Consider the following 22,794-nt stretch of genomic DNA (forward strand, 5'->3'; position numbering starts at 1 on the left):
TATATCCACTCGAAATTAGCTCCGTTCTGTGGACCCCTGGTGCTTCTGTTTTCGGTGCGATCCCCAGCAGAGCCAAAGCCGTCACAACATCACCAACAAAATCCTTTCCAGGAAAATTGGAACGCACTCACAGATCCTTAATTAATATTCAAAATCTTCTTCATTAAGCCATCAAATCCCAAACATTACCGGGAAATAACCAACGCGTTTCGCTATCAGCCGATAGCTTGTTCACTGATGACATCATCCACGTGACAATCAGATACACCTCATCATACACAAGTATAACCTTTCATCACTCACTGTAAAATAGGGAGTGCCAGATTTAAAACCATTGACACACCAATACAAGTTTCTAAACACCCACTCAGTGATTCATAGATCTATACACACATCTAATCACTTACCTATAGATTCACTCGTACATGCTGTCAATGATCAATAGAGCACTATCAAATATACGTATACACCTATATCGACATTACACACCAGCACACATCCTAATCACTTATGAAGTCATCCTACTCACTTATGCAAACAATGGATCATACTTACTTTTACTAAGCTATACACTTATAAAAACACCACTTCATCTATTCATATAGATAATATCTCATACTTAGTGTGTTTTAAAATCACTATTACAACTATACAGTTATCCATACAGTCACTCATTAAATCACTGAGTTTTATGTATACTTATTTATATACAACAACTGACACATACACTGGCTTTTATTTTTCCAGTTTGTTGGACATGTACCATTGAGACATATATTTGCTCATCGCCACGCCCATAAAGATATTCACTCACCCAAACAACTGTTATAACATGTAGTTTTAACTTCATATACCTACTGAATCAACTATTCACACGTCTTTGGGCAGTCACACCCCCCCCACCGAACCACACACACATTCACTCTCCCATACAAATACCCAGTTAACTAATCAATAAATAATATAGACTTTCACGTAGCTAGTAACCAACTAGTGCAGCAGTTTACACAACAACTGACAAAATGATACAGATATTCACACAGTTTAGTCACTATCCAATATATTTAGTGAGACACTATAAATTAGTCAAGTAAACAGTCAATCACACTGCTACTAAATCCTCCATCCAGATATTTATATTTATATATCCACTCATTCTTCAATGCAAATTGCTATATTTATATATAATACATATTTAAATAACGAACCAAACCACATTCTCTGGATGATGTCATCAGTGATGTCATCAGTGATGTCATTTGAGATGTCATCAGTGATGTCACTGACCATGTCATGAATGATGTAATATGTGACATCATCAGCAGTAGATTGCGGGCGCGCAAGATGTAGTTAGTACAACTAACTATATCGGAGGAATTTCAATGGTTTTGTCCGAGTGGAATGTCCAGCTAATTATAACTGTCAGGATGGGGCTGAATGCTATTATCACGCAGTGCGGTTCATTGGGACTGCATCGGGTTTTGGTTAAGCCCGCCCTCTGCAATGTTTGGACAAGTATTTAAAGGATGGGACTCCATTCTAAGATGGCCGCCGAGTTTTCCTGACTAGCCCATTACGTTAGGAAGTCTCGTGGGAACACGAGATTTTGTTTCTTCACGAGGCGCATCTTGCTGCGCACTTCAATTTAGCCATAGTCGTGTGAGGGAACTCGAGCTCACGCTCCTCACAGAAAAAGTTTCTTGCACAGATTTTTAGTGCGTCTTCACCGGACTGCTGTCGGTGCATGAAGACGTATCACAGAGAGTATTGTTGCCATTTAGTCAGAGTAAAAACAATATTAGTCTGAAGGTAGAACCTGCACCAGAGTTGAGGAGAAAAGGCGAAGAGTTAATTAGAGCTCCAGAGATTCCAAGAGGTAACCCAGGGTCTCCTTACTCCGGTAGGCTTACCGTCGAGTGACGGAGACCGGCTGCAGTGTAACGGTGAGAAATAGGCGTCATCAACAACAAGTAAGCTGATTCCCAGAGAGACTTGCGCGCTGTTCATCTCAGTTCAGCGGACTTCTGCTTCAACTCATGCTCTTTCCCTTTACCGGCCTTGCGATTTTTCCTCTTCTTTCCCTACCTCCTGTCTACCCTTACCTTGTCCCCTTTTGCGCGAACCCAATTGAGCAAGAGAGTATTGAGACTTCACAGACATCAATCCTTTTCAAGCAGCAAAAGACTTTACAGTTGAAGAAGGAACTAGTAGGTTAACAGAACTTCAGTTACGGATAGCCATTAACTACTAAGACAATAAGACTGGTAAGAAAGAGAAAAAGAGAGTACGTAAGAGAGGGAAAGTAGAAGGAAGAAAAGTGAAGTCTAATCTAGTTGTCTTCTGTGTGTATTCAGGTCTTCCAGAAGCTCGCTAACCAGAGTAAGAATCGAACTAAGATAAAAGAGAGGCAATACTCCAGCAAAAGATCTGGTAGGGGGAAAAGCAGAGAGAGAGAGAGAGAGAGCAAGGAATTGCTAAGTAGGTTAGAGAAGGTACTGAATGGAATTTTGTCTCCTTCTGTGCATTAGGTCTTCCTGAACAATCGCTGTAAGCAGAGGAGGGAGCCAGACCAGCTCGAGTGTCTCTTTTCTGTCCACCTCCCCTTTCCCCCTTTCCCCCTTTCCCCCTGCCTGGAGCAGCTGAATTTACGCAGTGAGCTCTGGGAGGTGGGCATTGGGAACTGAACTTCATTCTGCCTCTGTGAAGAGTTCCGTCTGGCCTTCTTGACAGATTGAAGTGCCCACAAGTTTCCTTCACCTGGGCAGAATGGCGGAGGGTTTCAGTTTAAAGGCCTTAGGAGATATGTTGGAGGGTATTCAGAGAGAAATAGGAACCCTAAGTGAAGAAAATAAGAGTTTAAGGCAGGAGGTCATGGCTTCTAGACAGAAGACACTATTATTATCTCAGAGAGTTAGTGAGATATGCTTGGGGGCGACCACCGCTCAACCCTTTCCTAGTGGTACACAAACAAAACAAGACACACGCACTGTAGCTCAGGTTGTTCACTCTGTGTCCCCCATCATTCCATTAGCCCCCCCCGAAAGATATTGTGGAGACCCTCAGAAGGCGCAGCTCTTTCTAACCCAATGTTCTTTACATTTTATGTGTCGTGCAAATCTATTCTCAGATGCTCAATCACGGGTGGTCTTCATCTTGTCTTATCTGGGAGGGGACGCTGCAAATTGGGCCATGCCTTTAGTTTCCCGTGATGATCCTTTTTTATATAATTTGGAGCAGTTCAAGACAGAATTCCTCAGGATCTTTGACAGGCGTAGAGTATCTCAGGCTACTGATAATGAACTCTTAGAATTGCGTCAAGGAAATAAGGATCTTATCTCCTACTTAACTCAGTTCAATAAACTGCTGGTGGAGACCAATTGGCCCGAGGAGAAGAGGTCTGCTCTTTTTTATCGAGGCCTACGTGATGACATCAAAGATACCTTGGCGCAGATTCCAAAACGACCTATTGAATTCTCTGAGTTGGTGGATTTAGTTCTGGAAATCGATTTCTGAAGTTCAGAGAGAAGAGGAGAAAGGAAGACGAAGGACTTTTGCTGGAACTATCCACGTTTTGATCGAATGAAGATAAAATCCAGCAAGTCTTCTGGAGGATCGGTCGAAAGTGAGCCAATGCAGATTGGAACTGTTCGAGGCCCTTTAAGTAAAGAAGAGAAGGAGCAGAGGAGACTGAAGAAGCTATGTATGTATTGTGGGGGATCAGGGCATTTTGTGAGGGAGTGTCCGAAGAAGCCGAAGACCCTGAATCCGGGAAACTCCCAAAACCATCTGTAGGCGGAGTCGCTCAGATGGCGAAGGTGGAAAATCAGACTCCAAGGGATCACCAAATATCGAATACCCTTCAGACTCGGACACCACATTTAACCTTACAGATGAAATTGAAATTTAGGAAGCAAGAGCTTCTAGGAGTGGCAATAATGATCGATTCAGGAGCCACTGCCAATTTTTGCGATCTAAAATTTGCGAAGAAGATGGGCATACTGGCAATGCGTAAGGAGCAGAAGGAATCAGTCCGGGCAGTAGATGGTACTAACCTCTCGTCAGGACCGATCACACATCACACTGAAATGGTGGAATTGATTCAGTCGAATGGTCATCAAGAGGCTCTACAGTTCAATTTGATTGATGCCCCACAATTTCAGATAATTTTGGGGCTTCCTTGGCTAACCCTGCATAATCCGACCATCAATTGGGAGAATCGAACCATCGAGATGAATTCCTCATTTTGTGCAGATCATTGCTTCTCCTCGGTGAGCGACCCCCCGGAACCATCTTTGGCCACCTTGCTGTCATTTAGTGGAGAGTCCATTGGAGTAATAAATACCCTAGAAATTCCAGCAGAGTATCAAGAATTTCAAGAAGTTTTCAGTGAACAAGAGGCCGAGAAACTCCCTCCACATCGTTCCTATGACTGCACAATCGATCTTGAACCTGGGGCCGCACTACCTTGCAGTAGGGTTTATGCTTTAACAGAAGCGGAGAACAGCTACTTGAAAGAATACCTAGATTGCTACTTGGCTAACGGATTTATCCGACCATCTCAGTCCCCCGTTTCTTCGCCACTATTTTTTATTCCGAAGAAGGAGGGGTATCTGAGAACTTGCATCGATTATCGCGCTATTAATCGGGTTACGGTCAAGAACCGATACCCCCTGCCTCTGATTTCGGTCCTCTTAGATCAGATTAAGGACGCTCAAATATTCACGAAATTGGACCTTCGAGGGGCATATCATCTCATTCGCATGAAGGAAGGTCACGAATGGAAGACAGCTTTTAGGACAAAGTACGGGCTATTTGAGTATCAAGTCATGCCCTTTGGTTTGTGTAATGCTCCGGCAGCCTTCCAGCATTTCATCAACGATATAATGGGAGATTTGGTGGATCGGATCGCAGTGATCTATCTGGATGACATCTTGATATATTCCACTGATCCTAGAGAGCACTCAGATCATGTAAAGGCTGTCTTGGAGAGATTGCGCAGGCATCAACTTTATGTAAAATTGGAGAAATGCGCCTTTAGTGTGCGAACAGTGGAATTCCTGGGATTCATGTTATCTCCAGGAGGGATCACCATGGAAGCAAAGAAGGTGCAAGCGGTGGTAGACTGGCCATCGCCAAAGGATGTGAGAGAGATTCAGAGATTCTTAGGATTCACTAATTTCTATCGGCGATTCATCCAGGGATTCTCGCAGAAGATCATTCCAATTACCAGATTGCTTAAGAAGGGAGTTGAGTTCCACTGGACCGCGGAGGCCGAACAAGCTTTTGAGTTTCTCAAGACGAGTTTCACCTCGGCCCCCATCCTGCTTCATGCAGACCCTACGGAGTCTTTCTTTGTGGAAGCAGATGCTTCTGATCAAGCGATTGGTGGAATTTTGTCTCAACGACACAAGTCAACCGGGCAATTACATCCAGTGGCCTACCATTCTCGAAAATTGAATTCAGCTGAAGTAAACTACACCATCGCTGAAAAAGAGCTGCTGGCAGTTAAAGACGCCTTTGGAGACATCACTTGCTAGGGGCCCGACACACCGTTACAGTGTTCACAGATCATAAAAATCTTCAATTCCTTAAATCTGCAAGAACTTTAACTCCCCGTCAATTGCGATGGTCTCTTTACTTCGCAGATTTTGATTTTGTGATAACATACCGACCAGGAAATAAGAATGGGAAGGCGGATGCCTTGTCCCGGATTCAAACCGAAGGCACTGAACATTCAGTGGCTCCGCAACCAATTATTCCTGAATCCAAGATTGTGTGTGCCATGTCTGAAGCCCATTACCAAGAAGAAATCAGGGAGCTAATGTCGGAAGCTGAAATGGCCGAGTGGGCCAGTCAAAAAGAAGGTCGAAGAATAATAAATTATTTGCCTTATCAAGATGGTGCTCTTTATCTTCCTACTAAGGAGATTCAAGAACAAGTTTTGAAAGACTGCCACGATCAGCCTTTGGCTGGTCACAAGGGAGCCATGAAAACCATTGATCTGGTTCAGCGATACTTCTGGTGGCCCAATATGACTTCTCAAATAAAGGAATAAATAGAGTCTTGTGAGCTCTGTGCCCGGGGAAAAGCTAGTAGGCAGGCTCCACAGGGGTTTTTACAGCCTTTACCCACTCCACCACATCCTTGGCATACAGTCACGTTAGACTTAATTGTTGACCTCCCACTGAGTAAGGGTTTCAACACCATATTAGTAATAGTAGATGCCTTCACCAAGATGAGCCACTTCATTCCAGTCAAGGGGATCCCTTCAGCTCCCGAATTAGCCCGGCTTTTCAGGGAAAACATTGTAAAGGTGCATGGTGTTCCCAAGATAGTGATTTCAGACCGGGGACCCCAATTTGTGTCACTCTTTTGGAAGGCATTCATGAAGGGAATGGGAGTGGAGGTCAGGCTTTCCACCAGCTATCACCCATAGATGGCCAGACCGAGCGAGTGAACCAAGAGCTAGAACAGTATTTGCGTCTGTTTCTCTTAGAACAGGGAGGTGACTGGTCGGATTTACTGTGGATGGCCGAATTTGCACATAACAACGCCAAGAGAGTCTCCACTGGCTATTCTCCATTCTTTTTAAATTCTGGGCTGCATCCTAATCCCTTTAGTAACCAGGAAGATTTTGGGGTTCCAGCAGTCAGTGATTTATTAACTAACTTGAGTAGGGCTCGCAAATCCGCACAATCCAACCTACAGAGGGCTAAGGCAGGCTACAAGAAACAGGCAGACAAGCACAGGAGGAAGACACAGCAGTATCAAGTTGGAGATTCAGTATGGTTGTCTTCAAGGCATCTTAGGTTAAAGGGAAATAGAAAGTTTCAACCTCGTTTCATAGGCCCCTTTGCCATCGAACAAGTTCTGGGTCCGGTCACTGTCAAATTAAGATTACCTACTCAGTTAGGAATCCATCCAGTGTTCCATGTATCCCTCCTAAAGAAGACAGCTCCTAATCTCAGATTAGACAAACCTCTCCCCCCGGTGATGATTGACAAACATTTAGAATATGAAGTAAAAGGAGTGCTAGATTCCAAGAAGAGCAAAGGAACCCTACTCTATTTAGTGGATTGGAAGGGGTTTGGTCCTGAGGAGAGATCATGGGAACCCGCAAAAAATGTGCATGCCCCTAGACTGATTAAACGATTTCATGCACAGTATCCTCTGAAACCAAGACCGATGGATCGGTCTTTGAGAGGGGGTACTTTCAGGATGGGGCTGAATGCTATTATCACGCAGTGCGGTTCATTGGGACTGCATCCGGTTTTGGTTAAGCCCGCCCTCTGCAATGTTTGGACAAGTATTTAAAGGGTGGGACTCCATTCTAAGATGGCCGCCGAGTTTTCCTGACTAGCCCATTACGTTAGGAAGTCTCGCGGGAACACGAGATTTTGTTTCTTCACGAGGCGCGTCTTGCTGCGCACTTCAATTTAGCCATTGTCATGTGAGGGAACTCGAGCTCACGCTCCTCACAGAAAAAGTTTCTTGCACAGATTTTTAGTGCGTCTTCACCGGACTGATGTCGGCGCATGAAGACGTATCACAGAGAGTATTGTTGCCATTTAGTCAGAGTAAAAACAATATTAGTCTGAAGGTAGAACCTGCACCAGAGTTGAGGAGAAAAGGCGAAGAGTTAATTAGAGCTCCAGAGATTCCAAGAGGTAACCCAGGGTCTCCCTACTCCGGTAGGCTTACCGTCGAGTGAAGGAGACCGGCTGCAGTGTAACGGTGAGAAATAGGCGTCATCAACAACAAGTAAGCTGTTTCCCAGAGAGACTTGCGCGCTGTTCATCTCAGTTCAGCGGACTTCTGCTTCAACTCATGCTCTTTCCCTTTACCGGCCTTGCGATTTTTCCTCTTCTTTCCCTACCTCCTGTCTACCCTTACCCTGTCCCCTTTTGCGCGAACCCAATTGAGCAAGAGAGTATTGAGACTTCACAGACATCAATCCTTTTCAAGCAGCAAAAAACTTTACAGTTGAAGAAGGAACTAGTAGGTTAACAGAACTTCAGTTACGGATAGTCATTAACTACTAAGACAATAAGACTGGTAAGAAAGAGAGAAAGAGAGTACGTAAGAGAGGAAAAGTAGAAGGACGAAAAGTGAAGTCTAATCTAGTTGTCTTCTGTGTGTATTCAGGTCTTCCAGAAGCTCACTAACCAGAGTAAGAATCGAACTAAGATAAAAGAGAGGCAATACTCCAGCAAAAGATCTGGTAGGGGGAAAAGCAGAGAGAGAGAGAGAGAGCAAGGAATTGCTAAGTAGGTTAGAGAAGGTACTGAATGGAATTTTGTCTCCTTCTGAGCATTAGGTCTTCCTGAACAATCGCTGTAAGCAGAGGAGGGAGCCAGACCAGCTCGAGTGTCTCTTTTCTGTCCACCTCCCCTTTCCCCCTTTCCCCCTTTCCCCCTGCCTGGAGCAGCTGAATTTACGCAGTGAGCTCTGGGAGGTGGGCATTGGGAACTGAACTTCATTCTGCCTCTGTGAAGAGTTCCGTCTGGCCTTCTTGACAATAACACCCCTAAAACCTATTGTTTTTTCAGTGAATTTCTAAGGTTTTTTAAATGCTAATTCCTAACTATATCAGGCCTGAAACCTATGGTTTTTTCAGTGAATTTCAAAGGTTTTGTAAATGCTAATTCCTAACTATATCAGGCCTGAAACCTATGGTTTTTTCAGTGAATTTCAAAGGTTTTGTAAATGACAATTTTTAATGTATTAATTGTTAAACTGATTTTTTTTATACTGATTTACTACATTGTTTAAACTGTTTATTTTTAGATATTTTATTTTTTTAATTACATTATACATTACAATACAAAATATACTTTCTCAGAATGAATTACTTTAGTTTAAATACTTTGCAAATAGGCAACAGACTTTTAAGTACAGTAGTTACAGTTGTTGCAATGGGCAACACAATTTCAAACACAAAGCAACATTGAGCTCAATGTGAATTTCTAGTCAAATGCAATAAGTTACTTTTTGGATTACTTTTCTAACCACAGGACTGGATGCTAGATTCAGTCCTTGGACATCTCCTGTAAACAGTTGAGTAAAAGCCTTTTGGTTACAGTAGTGATTCTTAAGGATTATTATTGTATTTTAAAAGTTGACACCAAATTTGTTTCACATAGAATCACCAATGATATCCTATAGCAGAAAATTCACTTAGCAGGTAAGTAGTGTTATCGTTACTTTTTCTTACGTGGTGGATCCTGGATCCAGCACAGGTGAATCTCCTGTAAACAGTTGAAAGAATGTGTTTAAGTCATGCAGACGTTTTTTTAGGAATATTTTTAGTTTGTCAAAATAGACACTTAGAAACTTTTCTACTTAAAAGCACACAATGGATTCCTATAGAAGGAAATACAAGTTACTGGTAAGTACGCTTAGAATTACTTTTCAGGGTCAGTGCTGGTCTAAAAGATGCAGCACTGGGTTCTTTCCTGATAACAGGTGAGTAAATCGTAATTCAAAGTTCGGCTGATTTTAGAGGAATATTTGTACGTTTCAAAAATGGACACAGATACTTTTCTGCTGAAAACCACACAATGGATTCCTATGCAAGGAAATACAAGTTACTGGTAAGTACGCTTAGAATTACTTTTCAGGGTCAGTGCTGGTCTAAAAGATGCAGAACTGGGTTCTCTTCTGATAACAGGTGAGTAAATTGGAATTTGTAGTTCGGCTGATTTTAGAGGAATATTTGTACGTTTCAAAATTGGACACTTAGAAACTTTTCTGCTGAAAACAACACAATGGATTCCTATGGAAGGTAATACAAGTTACTGGTAAGTACACTTAGAATTACTTTTCAGGGTCAGTGCTGGTCTAAAAGATGCAGCCCTGAGTTCTCTCCTGATAACAGGTGAGTAAATCGGAATTCATAGTTCGGCTGATTTTAGAGGAATATTTGTACAATGGTAAAGGAAGGGGGCGGGGCCTGAGGTGACGTGTGCAAACACGCCCTGTGGCGTGTTTTAGGTTGGGGAATGAATTCCTCTTCAATCCTGCGGCCCCTGGGGGCCAACTAGCAAACCAGGTATCTCCAGTATGCGTCAGGGAGCTGTGTTTCAGAGAGGTGTTCAGAGGCCACGCCCCTTTTTACAACACTCTGCAACGCAGCTCCGTGGCGCTTCCTGGAGGTACCTGGTGGGCTAGTTGGCCCCTAGGGGACCTCTGGATTGAAGAGGAATTAATTCCCCAACTTAAAACGCGCCACAGGGCATGTTTGCACTCATATCACCTCAGGCCCCGCCCCCTACCTACACCACTGTGCAAACGCACCCCATGGCGGGTTTTAAGTTGGGGATTAAGTCCCCTTGAATCCTGAGGTCCCCTAGCAGCCAACTAGGCCATCAGGTACCTCCAGTAAGCGCCACGGAGCTGCGTTACAGAGAGGTGTAAAAAGGAGTGCGGCCTCATTACACCTCTCTGCAACGCAGCCCCCTGGCACATACTGGAGGTTCCTGGTGGGCTAGTTGGCCCCCAGGGCCCCCCAGTATTCAAGGGGAATTAGTTCCCCCTCTGCAAATGTGCCAGGGGGCGCGTTTGCAGAGTGGTGTAAGGAGGGGGCGTGGCCTCCGGCCCGATCCCTTTTTTTTCCTTCTTTTTTTTAGAAGGGGGCTGTGTAGCCCCCCTACTTTTTCTAGTTTTTTGGCCCTAGGGACCCCATCCCCCAGGGCCTGACCCCAATTTTTTTTTTTTTTTTTTTTTTTTTTAAAAACCTTTATTCGTGCATATTAAAAGAACAAATACGGGCCTACAACCTTCAGGCCGGCCACAATACGGTTAAGCACTGATACAAACATTACGGCCCCTGTGCTTCAACGGTCAAGATTAGCAACGATTTATGAATTATACACTGGAGAGATCCTTGACACCAGGGGGAGGAGAAGTGAAGGTTAATTTTAAAGTTTTTCAAAATAATTTTATCAGGAAAAAAGTCAGTGAAGAGTAAGAACCAAGGAGATTCGAGTCCGCACGATATCTTCACCACACGAGAGAGCAGCAGCATCATTAAAACAGCAATGGAAGTAGAATCTCAGGCAGTGAGGCAATGCAGTTATATAACAGGATAGTCACATGAGCAATTACGCACCCCTCCAGTGCCGCCCCCACTCAATCAACCCCACACCCGGACCCAGAATCGAAACAAGTATAGTACAGAAACATAAAAGAAAGAAAGGCCCATAGAACTAATTAGAAACAGTAAATTACCCCCCCACCCTACACCAATGCGGAGGCTACGGCCTGCCCCCCCCCAGCATAGTGCCTGTCGCCCAATAAACCCGAAATGTAGACAAGAGAGAGAGTAAGAATAGAGTGAAAAAAGATAAGAAAACAGTACACCTATGATAAAGGGGGTGAGAAAAGAATAGGACTATTCCAATCTAAACTCCCAAAAAGAAGAAAGTGGGGAGGAGCCTACGTATCATCAGAGCGCCCTGAACCATCGGCCCTCTATGGCCTCCACACACTGAGAACCCACTACACAAAAAGCGGTCGTGTGAAAATGAGTTATCACAACAATTTAAATGACGGAAGACAGATCGCGACGAGTGCGCACAACATAGACATACAGTTCCAGTCCCCGTCCAGCCCATCCGTGAATCCATGGCGATATAAATCAGTCTAGCCCTGGCCCGATCGCGGGCTTGAGATTAAGCCAGCCCCTACATGAAGGCCCCGCACCCCGTGCAGACAAAGACAATATGGCCGCTTGGGGGAAGATGGTGAAGTAAAATCACAAAATGGCCGCCGATCATCTGTAGAGGTCCCTTTGTGCACCACATAAAGTCCAGACATGACATGTAGAGTACAGGAGTTCCACAGAAAAGAAGCAGTAGGCCACCGTGAACGATTCCTAGAGGAGGTTAAGTGTTGCTCAGCTGGATACTCTTGCAGGCGCGGTGAGGCAGGCAACAATGAAGCAGGCAGCAATGAACGGGGAAACAAAGTATCCGCTGTTGAGCTGGAGAGCAGTTGATCCTGGGTGCCGGGAAAGCCAGATGCAGGCACCAGTGTAGCACGATCACACACAGCCGTTGCGTCCCCGCAAGAGGACAAAAGCACTGGCAGACCCACGCCGTGTTGATGACAAACGGAGCGCTCACGACCCGCAGCCGACAGCATGGAGTCAAACTGCTCACTCAGTGCCTGCAAGCGAGCACACATTTGTAGACGAAAGTCCCGCAGGACAGCCAGAACGGAGCCGCATGTCAGCGGAAGCTGCACCCCCACATCGGCAGCAATCCGGGACGGCACTGTGGAGCTGGTGTCTGGTGGAGGGAGGGCGAAGCGGGCAGCGGGCAATACCGGAGTATCACCCCCCATCCGCGAGCAGGCAAACAACGCCATGTTTTACCGCCGGACGGTACAATGGCCAGGGGGGGGGGGGTCGTAGCAAGAAGTCAGTTCCCCTCAGGTCTGCGCCGCAACAGAGAAAGCCAACAGTCGCCGCCCTTCCCTCGGGTTCGCTTTACAGCCGACTAGGCAATAGAAGAAGGGGGTCGGCAGCCTCCCACAGCGTGGTCCACAGATCGGGGCAGGAGACTCGCCGCACCGGGGCCTACCTCACAGCCCCAGCCCTTCAGACACAGGGTGCAGGAGGTGTCTGGCCGTCCCTCCCCAGGCTCATCTGGCGACAGTCCGTGGTGTGAGGTGAGGTCGGGACCGCGGGGCTCGGGCTTGCGCTAGCGGGTCCGGTGACTGCGGAGCTTCCAGGGGGCCGGCAAAGGCCACAATGGAACAGGGGTCCAGGGCGGAGGACAAAAGCACCAAGAACTCCGGCGTCCGGGCGGGCTGGGACTTCGGGGAAGCGGCGGCGTGGACAGCGCGTCGTCGCACACGTTTCACCTCGAGAATCGGCGAGGGTGGGAATCAGGGTGATAGTCCGAGGCCAAGGGCCGACGGAGCCGGGCGCTCAAGCGTCTGCTCCGGTCGCCATCTTGGCTCCTCCCCCCTGACCCCAATTTTTATATATAAAAAAATATCGGGATGGGGGCCGCGTGGCCCCCCGCCGAGGTCATAATTAGCCCCAGGGACCCCATCCCCCGGGGCATGGGCCTTTTTTTTTATTTTATGGAGGGGCTGTGTAGCCACCCTCCTCTGGCCACTTTAAGGCCCCGGGGACCCAATCCCCCGGGGCCTGGCCTCTCGTTGGAGACCATGGCGGGATCCCCAATCCCCCCACGGTCCCAGCCGGCACCCCGCCTCCTGCGGGAGCCGGCATTGCTTTTCCACATGGGGAGCAGTTAACATGCTGCTCCCCATGTGGAAAAGCAATCTGCTTTGCTTCATTGAAGCAAGAGCAGGTTTCCTTGCTCTCGCTTCAATGAAACAAAGCAGTTTGCAATGGCAGGGTGGGTGCTGCGAGGCTCCTGCCCTGCAGCAAGCAGCAGTGTCCCGGGATGGGCACCCCGGGACACTGCAGGAGCCGGCCCTGGGGGGTGGCGGTCCCCAGGGCCAATACAAGGCTCCAGGAGGGGGGCCGCATGGCCCCCCTCCCACATGTACAAGTTGCCCCGGGGGAGGTGAACCTTGGGGCTGGGGGGGCCAGGGAGCCCCCCACATCAAATTATTTTCAGCCCCGAGGGGTGGCGGTCCCCGGGGCTGGGGGGGCTGCGAGCCCCCCACCTATGTTATTCCCTGGATGGGCTTGATACGTGCAGATATTGATCCTTCCCCCACTCCAATCGCATTTGCGAGTGGAGTCTGTCATCTAGGCATGTGGGCTATCATACATTAAAAGATGGCGCCGACATTGGGGTAGGAATGTTGGAGACCACGGTATGGACGTTGGTCCTTCATTTGTGTTGATGTACATTTTGATGATTTAAAAACATGGCGGGCGGGCGCTTCGGTAAACATAGATGAAGGTTGTTACCGAAACGCGTCTGTTTGTTTACGTGATAGTTTCCATTTAATAAATTTTGGAAACGGCCCCCGCGAGTGCTGTCTTTCTCTTTGGATGGTGGTTGTGAGAAGGAGAGTTGCAGCAATAATCGAATGCGGGTACACCCCCGCACGAAGAAGCACCCGCCTGAGAGTGCACCTGACTGGTGTTTCGTAGCAGTGATTGAAAATTTCAGGAGCACCGCACGGGTTCAAGTGGAAGACCAGTGACGGACCACGGCACCTACAAGGTGCGTGCCCGCGGAGACAAGGAGTGGGCGAAGTCCGGGTAAGACGCCGGCTGGCGTGCTTTACATACCTGTTTAACCCGTACAAGGCGAGGGGGAACACGAAGAATTTAGTGTATTGACACTGGACTAAAGCAGAAGATGTTTTGTGAATCGGAGCGCCGCGAGGCTGCCTCCACGATGTTTAAGAAGAAGGAGGAGAGAGGGGATAGAAGACAAGAGGGAGGGGACACAGGCAAGTCCAACACCACAACTCAATGCATTGCGCTCGAACGGCTGTACGAGCGAGAGATTAGAAAGTGGTGGGAAGGGACCTCACTACAAAACTACATTGAGGTCAACAGAGTACCCAGAGGTCTAAGGATATACACGGTACCGGCCTATGAGTCCCCAGATCCCCTATTACTTGACGAGTGGGCGGAACACACCGCTGAGTCTTGCAAAGGGATGCTACAAATTTTGGTCAAATTTGCTTGGAGCGAACGAAATAAGGCACTTAAAGACATTGAGGCCTTGGAAGAAGCATTAAAGAAAGAGGAAGATCAAACTAAGATTAATGAATACAGGGAGCAAATGAAGAAACGTCTGAAAAGCTATGAAGAGAAGATCAAAGCGCGGAAGCAGAGCAAATTTGACCGCGACGAAAATGACTACGCACAGGGAAGAGTCTTAACTTTTGCAAGAAAATTCGACAAACCGAGAAATGATCTCCTAAGTAACACTAAGAGGCCTATGCAGGCAGAAGCGGAAGTACCAGTGACATCGGAATCAGAAGTCACCGAGAATGAATCTTCGGAGGATGAGAGGAGTACTACCTCTGGATTCGGTCCAGCGCATACTCCTTTTCGGGAGGAATTCAAACTGATCCGCCAGTCCTGGCAGAGGGGAGGCAGAGGCAAGCCCCCGGAGCAAATGGGAAGAGGAAGACCAGGAGGGGACAAGGGGGTCGGAAGAGGCAATGTATCCCCACCGGCGACGCGGAGCAGAACGGCGTATACCAGAAGAGCCTCCAACAGGAGACGGTAACGAAACCTAAGGAGGCTAATCTTACCATTATTAATTTAACGACCAAACATTTGACAAAAACCGAAGAGTCAGTCCTCGAACTAGGTCTCACATTCTGCCCCCATAAGACCATGGAATTTACGCAGACGCGTATTGATCTTTTCAAATTTACGCGTAAATTGAAACTGCATAAGTACTTTAAAATCAAACCGCAAGTTATGAGATCCAAATCCCTAGCCAGTACGACTCCGGCTCCGGATGAACTTGCAAGTGGGGACCTTAACGCTATTATGGTTCTGGAGGAACTAAGAACAGAAGCGGAAGATGGCACTTTAACATCTTTGAGGCAATCACAACAACTAGCTATCACTGGCATAAAACAACAAGGTGGACTCACTAAATTCAAACCGGTGTCACAATTCCTACCGCAAATGGCACCTGATGCTATTGAAGTCTTTTCGGAAGCGGTCACGAAGGATTTGATACAGCTCCGACGGAAACAAAGATTCAAAAAAGACACAACAAGGGAGAGTAACTTCTCTTTCAAACAACAAAAGGCCCTTGAAGGTCTGAGGAAGGACAAAGGAATAGTATGTAAGCCCTCGGATAAGGGGGGTAACATAGTTCTACAAACTAAAGCCAATTATGATAAGGAAGCGTTTCGCCAACTTTCTAATGGACAGACATATATTGCCATCGATACGACCACTTATCATGAAAGCATGGAGAACTATCACTCCCTCATTTCCAGGTGGCATAACAAAGGTTTTCTGACAATAGACGAATTCCTATTTCTTAGAAGGCTGAACCCTATTATTCCAACCTTTTATCACCTCCCAAAGGTGCATAAGAACAAAGAGACACCACCTGGGAGACCAATTGTGGCATCCCAAGGGAGTCTCACAGAGAATATGTCAATTTATGTTGACTCCTTCCTCTTGCCCCATGTTAAAAACTTAAAATCCTACATCAGAGACACGAAAGATTTGTTGGGACACATTGCTGCTTTGGAATGGAAGGATGAATACAAACTGATGGTTCTAGACATTACCAGCCTATATACCTCTATAGCGCACTGTGATGGACTAGAGGCGATGGAATATTTTCTTAAGAAACGCCCTTTGAAATACCTTGAACATAATGAACTGCTAATTGATTTTGCCAGATTCTGTCTTACTAACAACATCTTTCTGTTCCACACACAGCTATACAGGCAGATCTCGGGTACAGCCATGGGTACCTGCTTCGCCCCCAGCTACGCGAACTTGTTCGTAGGCTGGTGGGAGGAGCAGGTAGCCTGGGGCACCTCTAACATTCAATGGACAGAAAAGGTGGTCGTGTGGTACCGTTACATAGATGACCTGTTCATCGTGTGGAACGGTTCACTCGACACAGCTAGAGACTACATAGATGTTTTGAATAACAACATAGTTAATTTAGAATTCACAGGAGAAATAGATGCTGTTTCAGTGAATTACTTGGATGTAAATATCTATGTAGAAAAGGGACAATTGAAAACCAAACTCTTCCGCAAAGAGACAGCGGGAAATTCTGTCCTTCATGCCTCTAGCAGTCATCCTACGAATCTGGTCAGCAGTATCCCCTATGGGGAACTGCTTCGCATAAAAAGAAACAGTTCAGACGACAGAGAGTTTCTAGTGGCAGCCAACGATAGCATCAGACGTTTTGAAGCCCGAGGTTATAGCAAAGGGGTTCTTGAGAGGGCTTTTGAAAAGGTGAAAGCAACTCAAAGGGCTGATTTGCTCAAAAATACAGAAACCAAGAACATGGATGACATCAATGGGGGCAAATTTAGACTCCTAACTACCTTTTCTAGGGATGCAGGGAACCTCAAAAGAATCATGCGCAAGAACTGGCACATTTTACAAACTGATGGCATGATAGGGACCGATCTTCCACCCTACCCCCTCGTCACATTTAGAAAAGCGAGGTCCATCAAAAACGACCTAGTGTGCAGCTATCTGAGGGATGCCCCTAGATCACCCTTTGGAGCTCTAGGAGGGTTTTTTCCATGTGGTAAATGCAAAGCCTGTAAAGGAAGTAAAAGAGTGCTTAGTTATGACATTCCCATTATAGGTATCAATAGGAACATAAGGAAATTCTTGACATGTACCACACCATATACTGTTTACTGCCTAGTATGCCCTTGTGGCCTACGCTACGTGGGCAGCACTATCCATCCTACAAAAATCAGAATCTTAGAACACATGCGGGCCATCAGCAAAGGAGACGAGACCTACCCCGTAGCACGTCATTTTGACAAAACTCACAATCGTAACCGAGATGAGTTGAGCTACTTCTGTTTGGATCATGTACCATCGAATCCTAGAGGGGGAGACAGGATACTGAAACTCCGGAGATTGGAGTCACGGTACATCATCGATCTCCAAACCAAAACACCATGGGGCCTTAATAGTAGTGAAGAGTTAGCTGTACACCTAGGGGAGTGAAATTCTATTCTGTCCTCCCCCTCCTTCACTTTACTACAACATGATGACATTGGATGGTGCCACTGTACACATTGTATATACTGTACACATTGTATATAATGGACATAGCATGTGTGTGTATATATATTTTTGGTGTCTGTATATATACGTTGGATGCACGCATTTTATTTATATGTGTCTATATAGTGTTTACACATGCATGTGTATATAATTATGTATATATTGGCTGGCATTCGTAATTGTGTTGGAACCCGAGTACAGGACCCGTTGCTTTACCTTGGTTGCTTCCTGTAGAAACATCATATATGGTAGATTGTATTATATTGTATATAGTATCTCCAGATGTATAGACATAGTAGTTTGCTCACCCACTCAGTATTTTATATCTAATAATAATTTTTGTTAATGTATAGAACACTTTAGCAGTAGGCAGCCCTAGCCATGTTTTATTTCCGTTGGAGAATGTCTCCAGGTGAATGCCCATCCAGGGCTTGATTTACGTGCAGATATTGATCCTTCCCCCACTCAAATCGCATTTGCGAGTGGAGTCTGTCATCTAGGCATGTGGGCTATCATACATTAAAAGATGGCGCCGACATTGGGGTAGGAATGTTGGAGACCACGGTATGGACGTTGGTCCTTCATTTGTGTTGATGTACATTTTGATGATTTAAAAACATGGCGGGCGGGCGCTTCGGTAAACATAGATGAAGGTTGTTACCGCGTCTGTTTGTTTACGTGATAGTTTCCATTTAATAAATTTTGGAAACGGCCCCCGCGAGTGCTGTCTTTCTCTTTGGATGGTGGTTGTGAGAAGGAGAGTTGCAGCAATAATCGAATGCGGGTACACCCCCGCACGAAGAAGCACCCGCCTGAGAGTGCACCTGACTGGTGTTTCGTAGCAGTGATATATATATATATATATATATATATATATATATATATATATATATATATATATATATATATATATATATATATATATATATATATATATATATATATATATATATATATATATATATATATATATAAACCAACGCCTGCTCCCAGGAAAGGAAAGGCACGATACAACTCCGGAGTTACTGACAAGTAGCTTTATTGATTTAAAAGGCGCGTAGTGCTGTTAGTCCCTGAAACGCTCAGGCAGACGCGTTTCAAGCCTCCAATGGCTCTCTTCAGTGCCGGTTCCATGAACTCCGCGCTCTCTCAGGGGATCAAACGAGATGCAGCTGTGAATTAGACCTCTCCCATTTTAATGACATCGCGCTCCTCCACCAATGGAAGGTGTGCTGGCCCCTCGCGCTCACACCTCGCCGAGCAGATGCATGCTGGTAAGTGTAGTCCACACAGAGTGTCTGTACAGTGACAGCATTACTCCCAACATCAAGTGATGTCCCAACTGGCTGGTTATGGGCCACACGCCAGCTCAGGTGCCCAGCAGGATGAAACAAAGCCTATTGTCAGCCCCTTACCTCAGGCGATGAATATTGCCTCCTCTCTCCCCTCGCCGCATCTCAAACCTTAATGGCAATCTGTACCGCTGGGGGGGCGCCGTGTTTTGCAGTTCATGCAATAGTCCACAGAGTGCTGGTCTCTCCACGGTGCTCCTGAACGAGAGGGTGTATTGCAAGTCAGCGACCTGCTTGCTGACGAAATATAAACCAACGCTTTTTTCTTATTCTTTTTTTGGCCCTGGGGGTCCTTGTGGGACCCCCTGAGCAGGCCTAGGGGGTCAGGGTGTTTCTACCCTGCCACCTTTTTGCGTTTTTCGCGTTTGTTTTTTAGGTTTCTTGTGCCTCGGTTCTGCCGAGGCACAAGATGGTTGCCAACACTTTCTGATCTGGAGTGTTGACAGCCAATTAGAATACAGCTTGTGCACGTCAGGGTGCGCGCTGGGTGCGGGGATGGTGCGCGGATCCTCCGAGGCCATAGATATATCTATGATTTTACTTTTGATTTTCTCAAGAACTACTGAACAGATGTACACCATTTAAGCAAAAGGCACGAGTCTGAACTAAGGACTACCTCTTTGCCAAATTTGGTGTAATTCCGTTCAGCAGTTCGGGCTGTAGCTGTGTCAACAGGCCCTATGGGAAAATGCATGGGGAAAATGCGTTTTGGGACCCTCCTTTTTTCTCGGCCCCCACTTGACGAATCACCGTGAAAGATAGGAGCGGACCGGAGCTGGCCAAAATTTTGGAAAATTTCGCGAAGATTCGTCAATCGGTGCCAACGTTATTCCAAACAGAATGTTGCGGATTTCCTATGGAAAATAGGTCCTAACTATATCTACCCACTGGCGACTGCCAGTAGTTAATATATATATATATATTACCTACTGGCGGTCGCCAGTAGGTAGTTATAGTTAGGACCACGTTTCCATAGGAAAACCTCAACATTCTATTTTGAATAACTTTGGCGCCGGTCGACGAATCCTCGCGAATTTCTCAAAATAGGTGGGGCGCTACGCTCCGCTCCTACCCTGAAAGTCTCGGGGGGATTCGTCAAGCGGGGGCTGAGATAAAAGGGGGGTCCCAAAACGCGTTTTTCCCATGCATTTTTCCATAGGACCTTTAGAACGAGCTACAGCCCGAACGGCTGAACAGAATTACTAGAAATTTGGCAGAGAGGTAGTCCCTAGGTCAAGGAAGTGCCTTTTGTAGGTTTGGTGTAAATCTGTTCAGTAGATTCTGAGAAAATAGCCTTTAAATCAATATATATATCTGAGCCCGCTTACGGTACGCTTACCGTACGCTTACCGTACGCTTACCGTAAGCTTACGGTGGCGTGCGCGAGCGCGATTCTGATTGGCTCTTAGATCTTAGTAAACATTCGAATCGGCCGAAACCAGGAAGCGGCGTCCGCCATTTTGTCTCTCGCACTGAGTGTTGTTTATCAAACATGATGGCCAAAAACATGTTACGGGGCTGTTTTGACAACTCCCTCCCACATAGTCATGTTGAGGGAGTCCCCAAACATCCCCCAAGAGCAAAAACGGTTTTATTTTTTTTTCGGCAATTTCGCGGGGTACGCTTACCGTACGCTTACCGTACGCTTACCGTAAGCTTACCGTACGCTTACGGTAAAAAAATAAAAATAAAAAAAACACTATCCACACTTACCCCACCCCCTGTGCTTTTGGTGGCCGCAGGCCACCAAATGTGCAGGGCTTATTAATAGAGAAAGAAAACGTAATTTTGGCAACATGAAATTATAAAATCGAAATAAAAAAAACACTATCCACATTGACCTCACCCCCTGTGCTTTTGGTGGCCGAAGGCCACCAAATGTACAGGGCTTATTAAAGTTGATAAAAACCGTGCACGGAACGAACTGCGTTAAGTGGGCGCGCACGCCACAAATGGCGTAAAGTAACTTAGCATTTAAAAAACCGTACAAATTCACTGAAAAAACCATAGGTTTCACACACGTTATAGTTAGGAAATAGCATTTAAAAAACCTTGCTAATTCACTGAAAAAACCATAGGTTTCACACATGTTATAGTTAGCTGGACATTTTACTGATAAAAAACCAATGAAATTCCCCCGTTATAGTTACTGTAGGCAACTATAACTCACGCGACCGTAATCCTCTGCTGATGACATATGTGTCTTTATGAAAAAAAAATATTTGTAATATATGTATAGCTAAAATTTAATGGAAGAAGATATGGGCAAATAAGTGTCTAAATACAGTATTAGCATCAGCAGAGGATTGCGGTCGCGTGAGTTATAGTTGCCTACAGTAACTATAATGGGGGAATTTCATTGGTTTTTTATCAGTAAAATGTCCAGCTAACTATAACATGTGTGAAACCTATGGTTTTTTCAGTGAATATATATATATATATACACATATATATATATATAATTTTATATATATTACCTACTGGCGGTCGCCAGTAGGTAGTTATAGTTAGGACCCCTTTTCCATAGGAAATCCGCAACATTCTATTTTGAATAACTTTGTCGCCGGTCGATGAATCCTCGCGAATTTCTCAAAATAGGTGGGGCGCTACGCTCCGCTCCTACCCTGAAAGTCTCAGGGGGATTCGTCAAGCGGGGGCTGAGATAAAAGGGGGGTCCCAAAACGCGTTTTTCCCATGCATTTTTCCATAGGACCTTTAGAACGAGCTACAGCCCGAACGGCTGAACAGAATTACTAGAAATTTGGCAGAGAGGTAGCCATAAGGTCAAGGAAGTGCCTTTTGCAGGTCTGGTGTAAATCTGTTCAGTATTTCCTGAGTAAATAGCATTTAAAAGCATATATATATGTGGGCGGAGCCTAACCACACATCTCATCCTGAGATCTGATTGGCTGTCAGCACTTCATCCAAGAAGTGTTGGCAGCCATCTTGGGACAAATATACATGATAGCACCTCATTAAAAAGCATTGCAGTCAATAGAAGGTTTTAAGACTTTAGTTACATTATAAATCATTTGTTGATGGTACCATACTCATTTTAGGAATTGTGGTATGTTCTAAGGTGATTTCACCATGTGAAAAAGCCTTCTGCTGGGATATCATGATTGAGAGAAAAATATTTTCTCATGCTTTTACCACAGAGGTTTGGAAGGTGATCTATAGGCTAAACTGAGAGCTTATTTTTTGTAAATTCACATTATCTTTCTCAGTCATGTGAGAATGAAGTCTGATATTCTCAGTAAAACATGTACATCCAACAAGGGCAGAGACTGTCAGTTGATTCCTTTGTGTTCTACTGCAGCTTCCCAGAGTGTTCCAAAGAACTACTAGAGCGCTAACAGTCCTACTTATGATAAACGTATGGCACACCTGAAGCCATCTTGCTTGGATTAAAGTGGTAACTCTTAAAACATTTAATTTAAAAAGGAACAAAATGAGGGGGTTCATTTTTCCATAAAAAGTATGATTAGTGCTGCAGAAAGAAAAATTAGGGCACATTTTGAGTGACTTCTCAAATCCTCTTCTATTTCATTAAAAAATTCTGACATGCAGACTGAAACATGCACTTTCAATACCAGCAGCAGTTTTCCCTGGTGAGCAGTAGCTTTACTACAGTGATCTAATGAGCAAAAAGAGTGCTAACATTCTGAATTTATGGCAAATGTGTGACACATCTGAATGCCTTCTTGATGGAATCAAAGTAAAAAACTGAAAGTATTTCCTACTGAGGAGACT

This window comes from Triturus cristatus, chromosome 2_1 (genome assembly GCF_964204655.1).
Source record: "Triturus cristatus chromosome 2_1, aTriCri1.1, whole genome shotgun sequence".
In the NCBI taxonomy this organism is placed as follows: domain Eukaryota; kingdom Metazoa; phylum Chordata; class Amphibia; order Caudata; family Salamandridae; genus Triturus; species Triturus cristatus.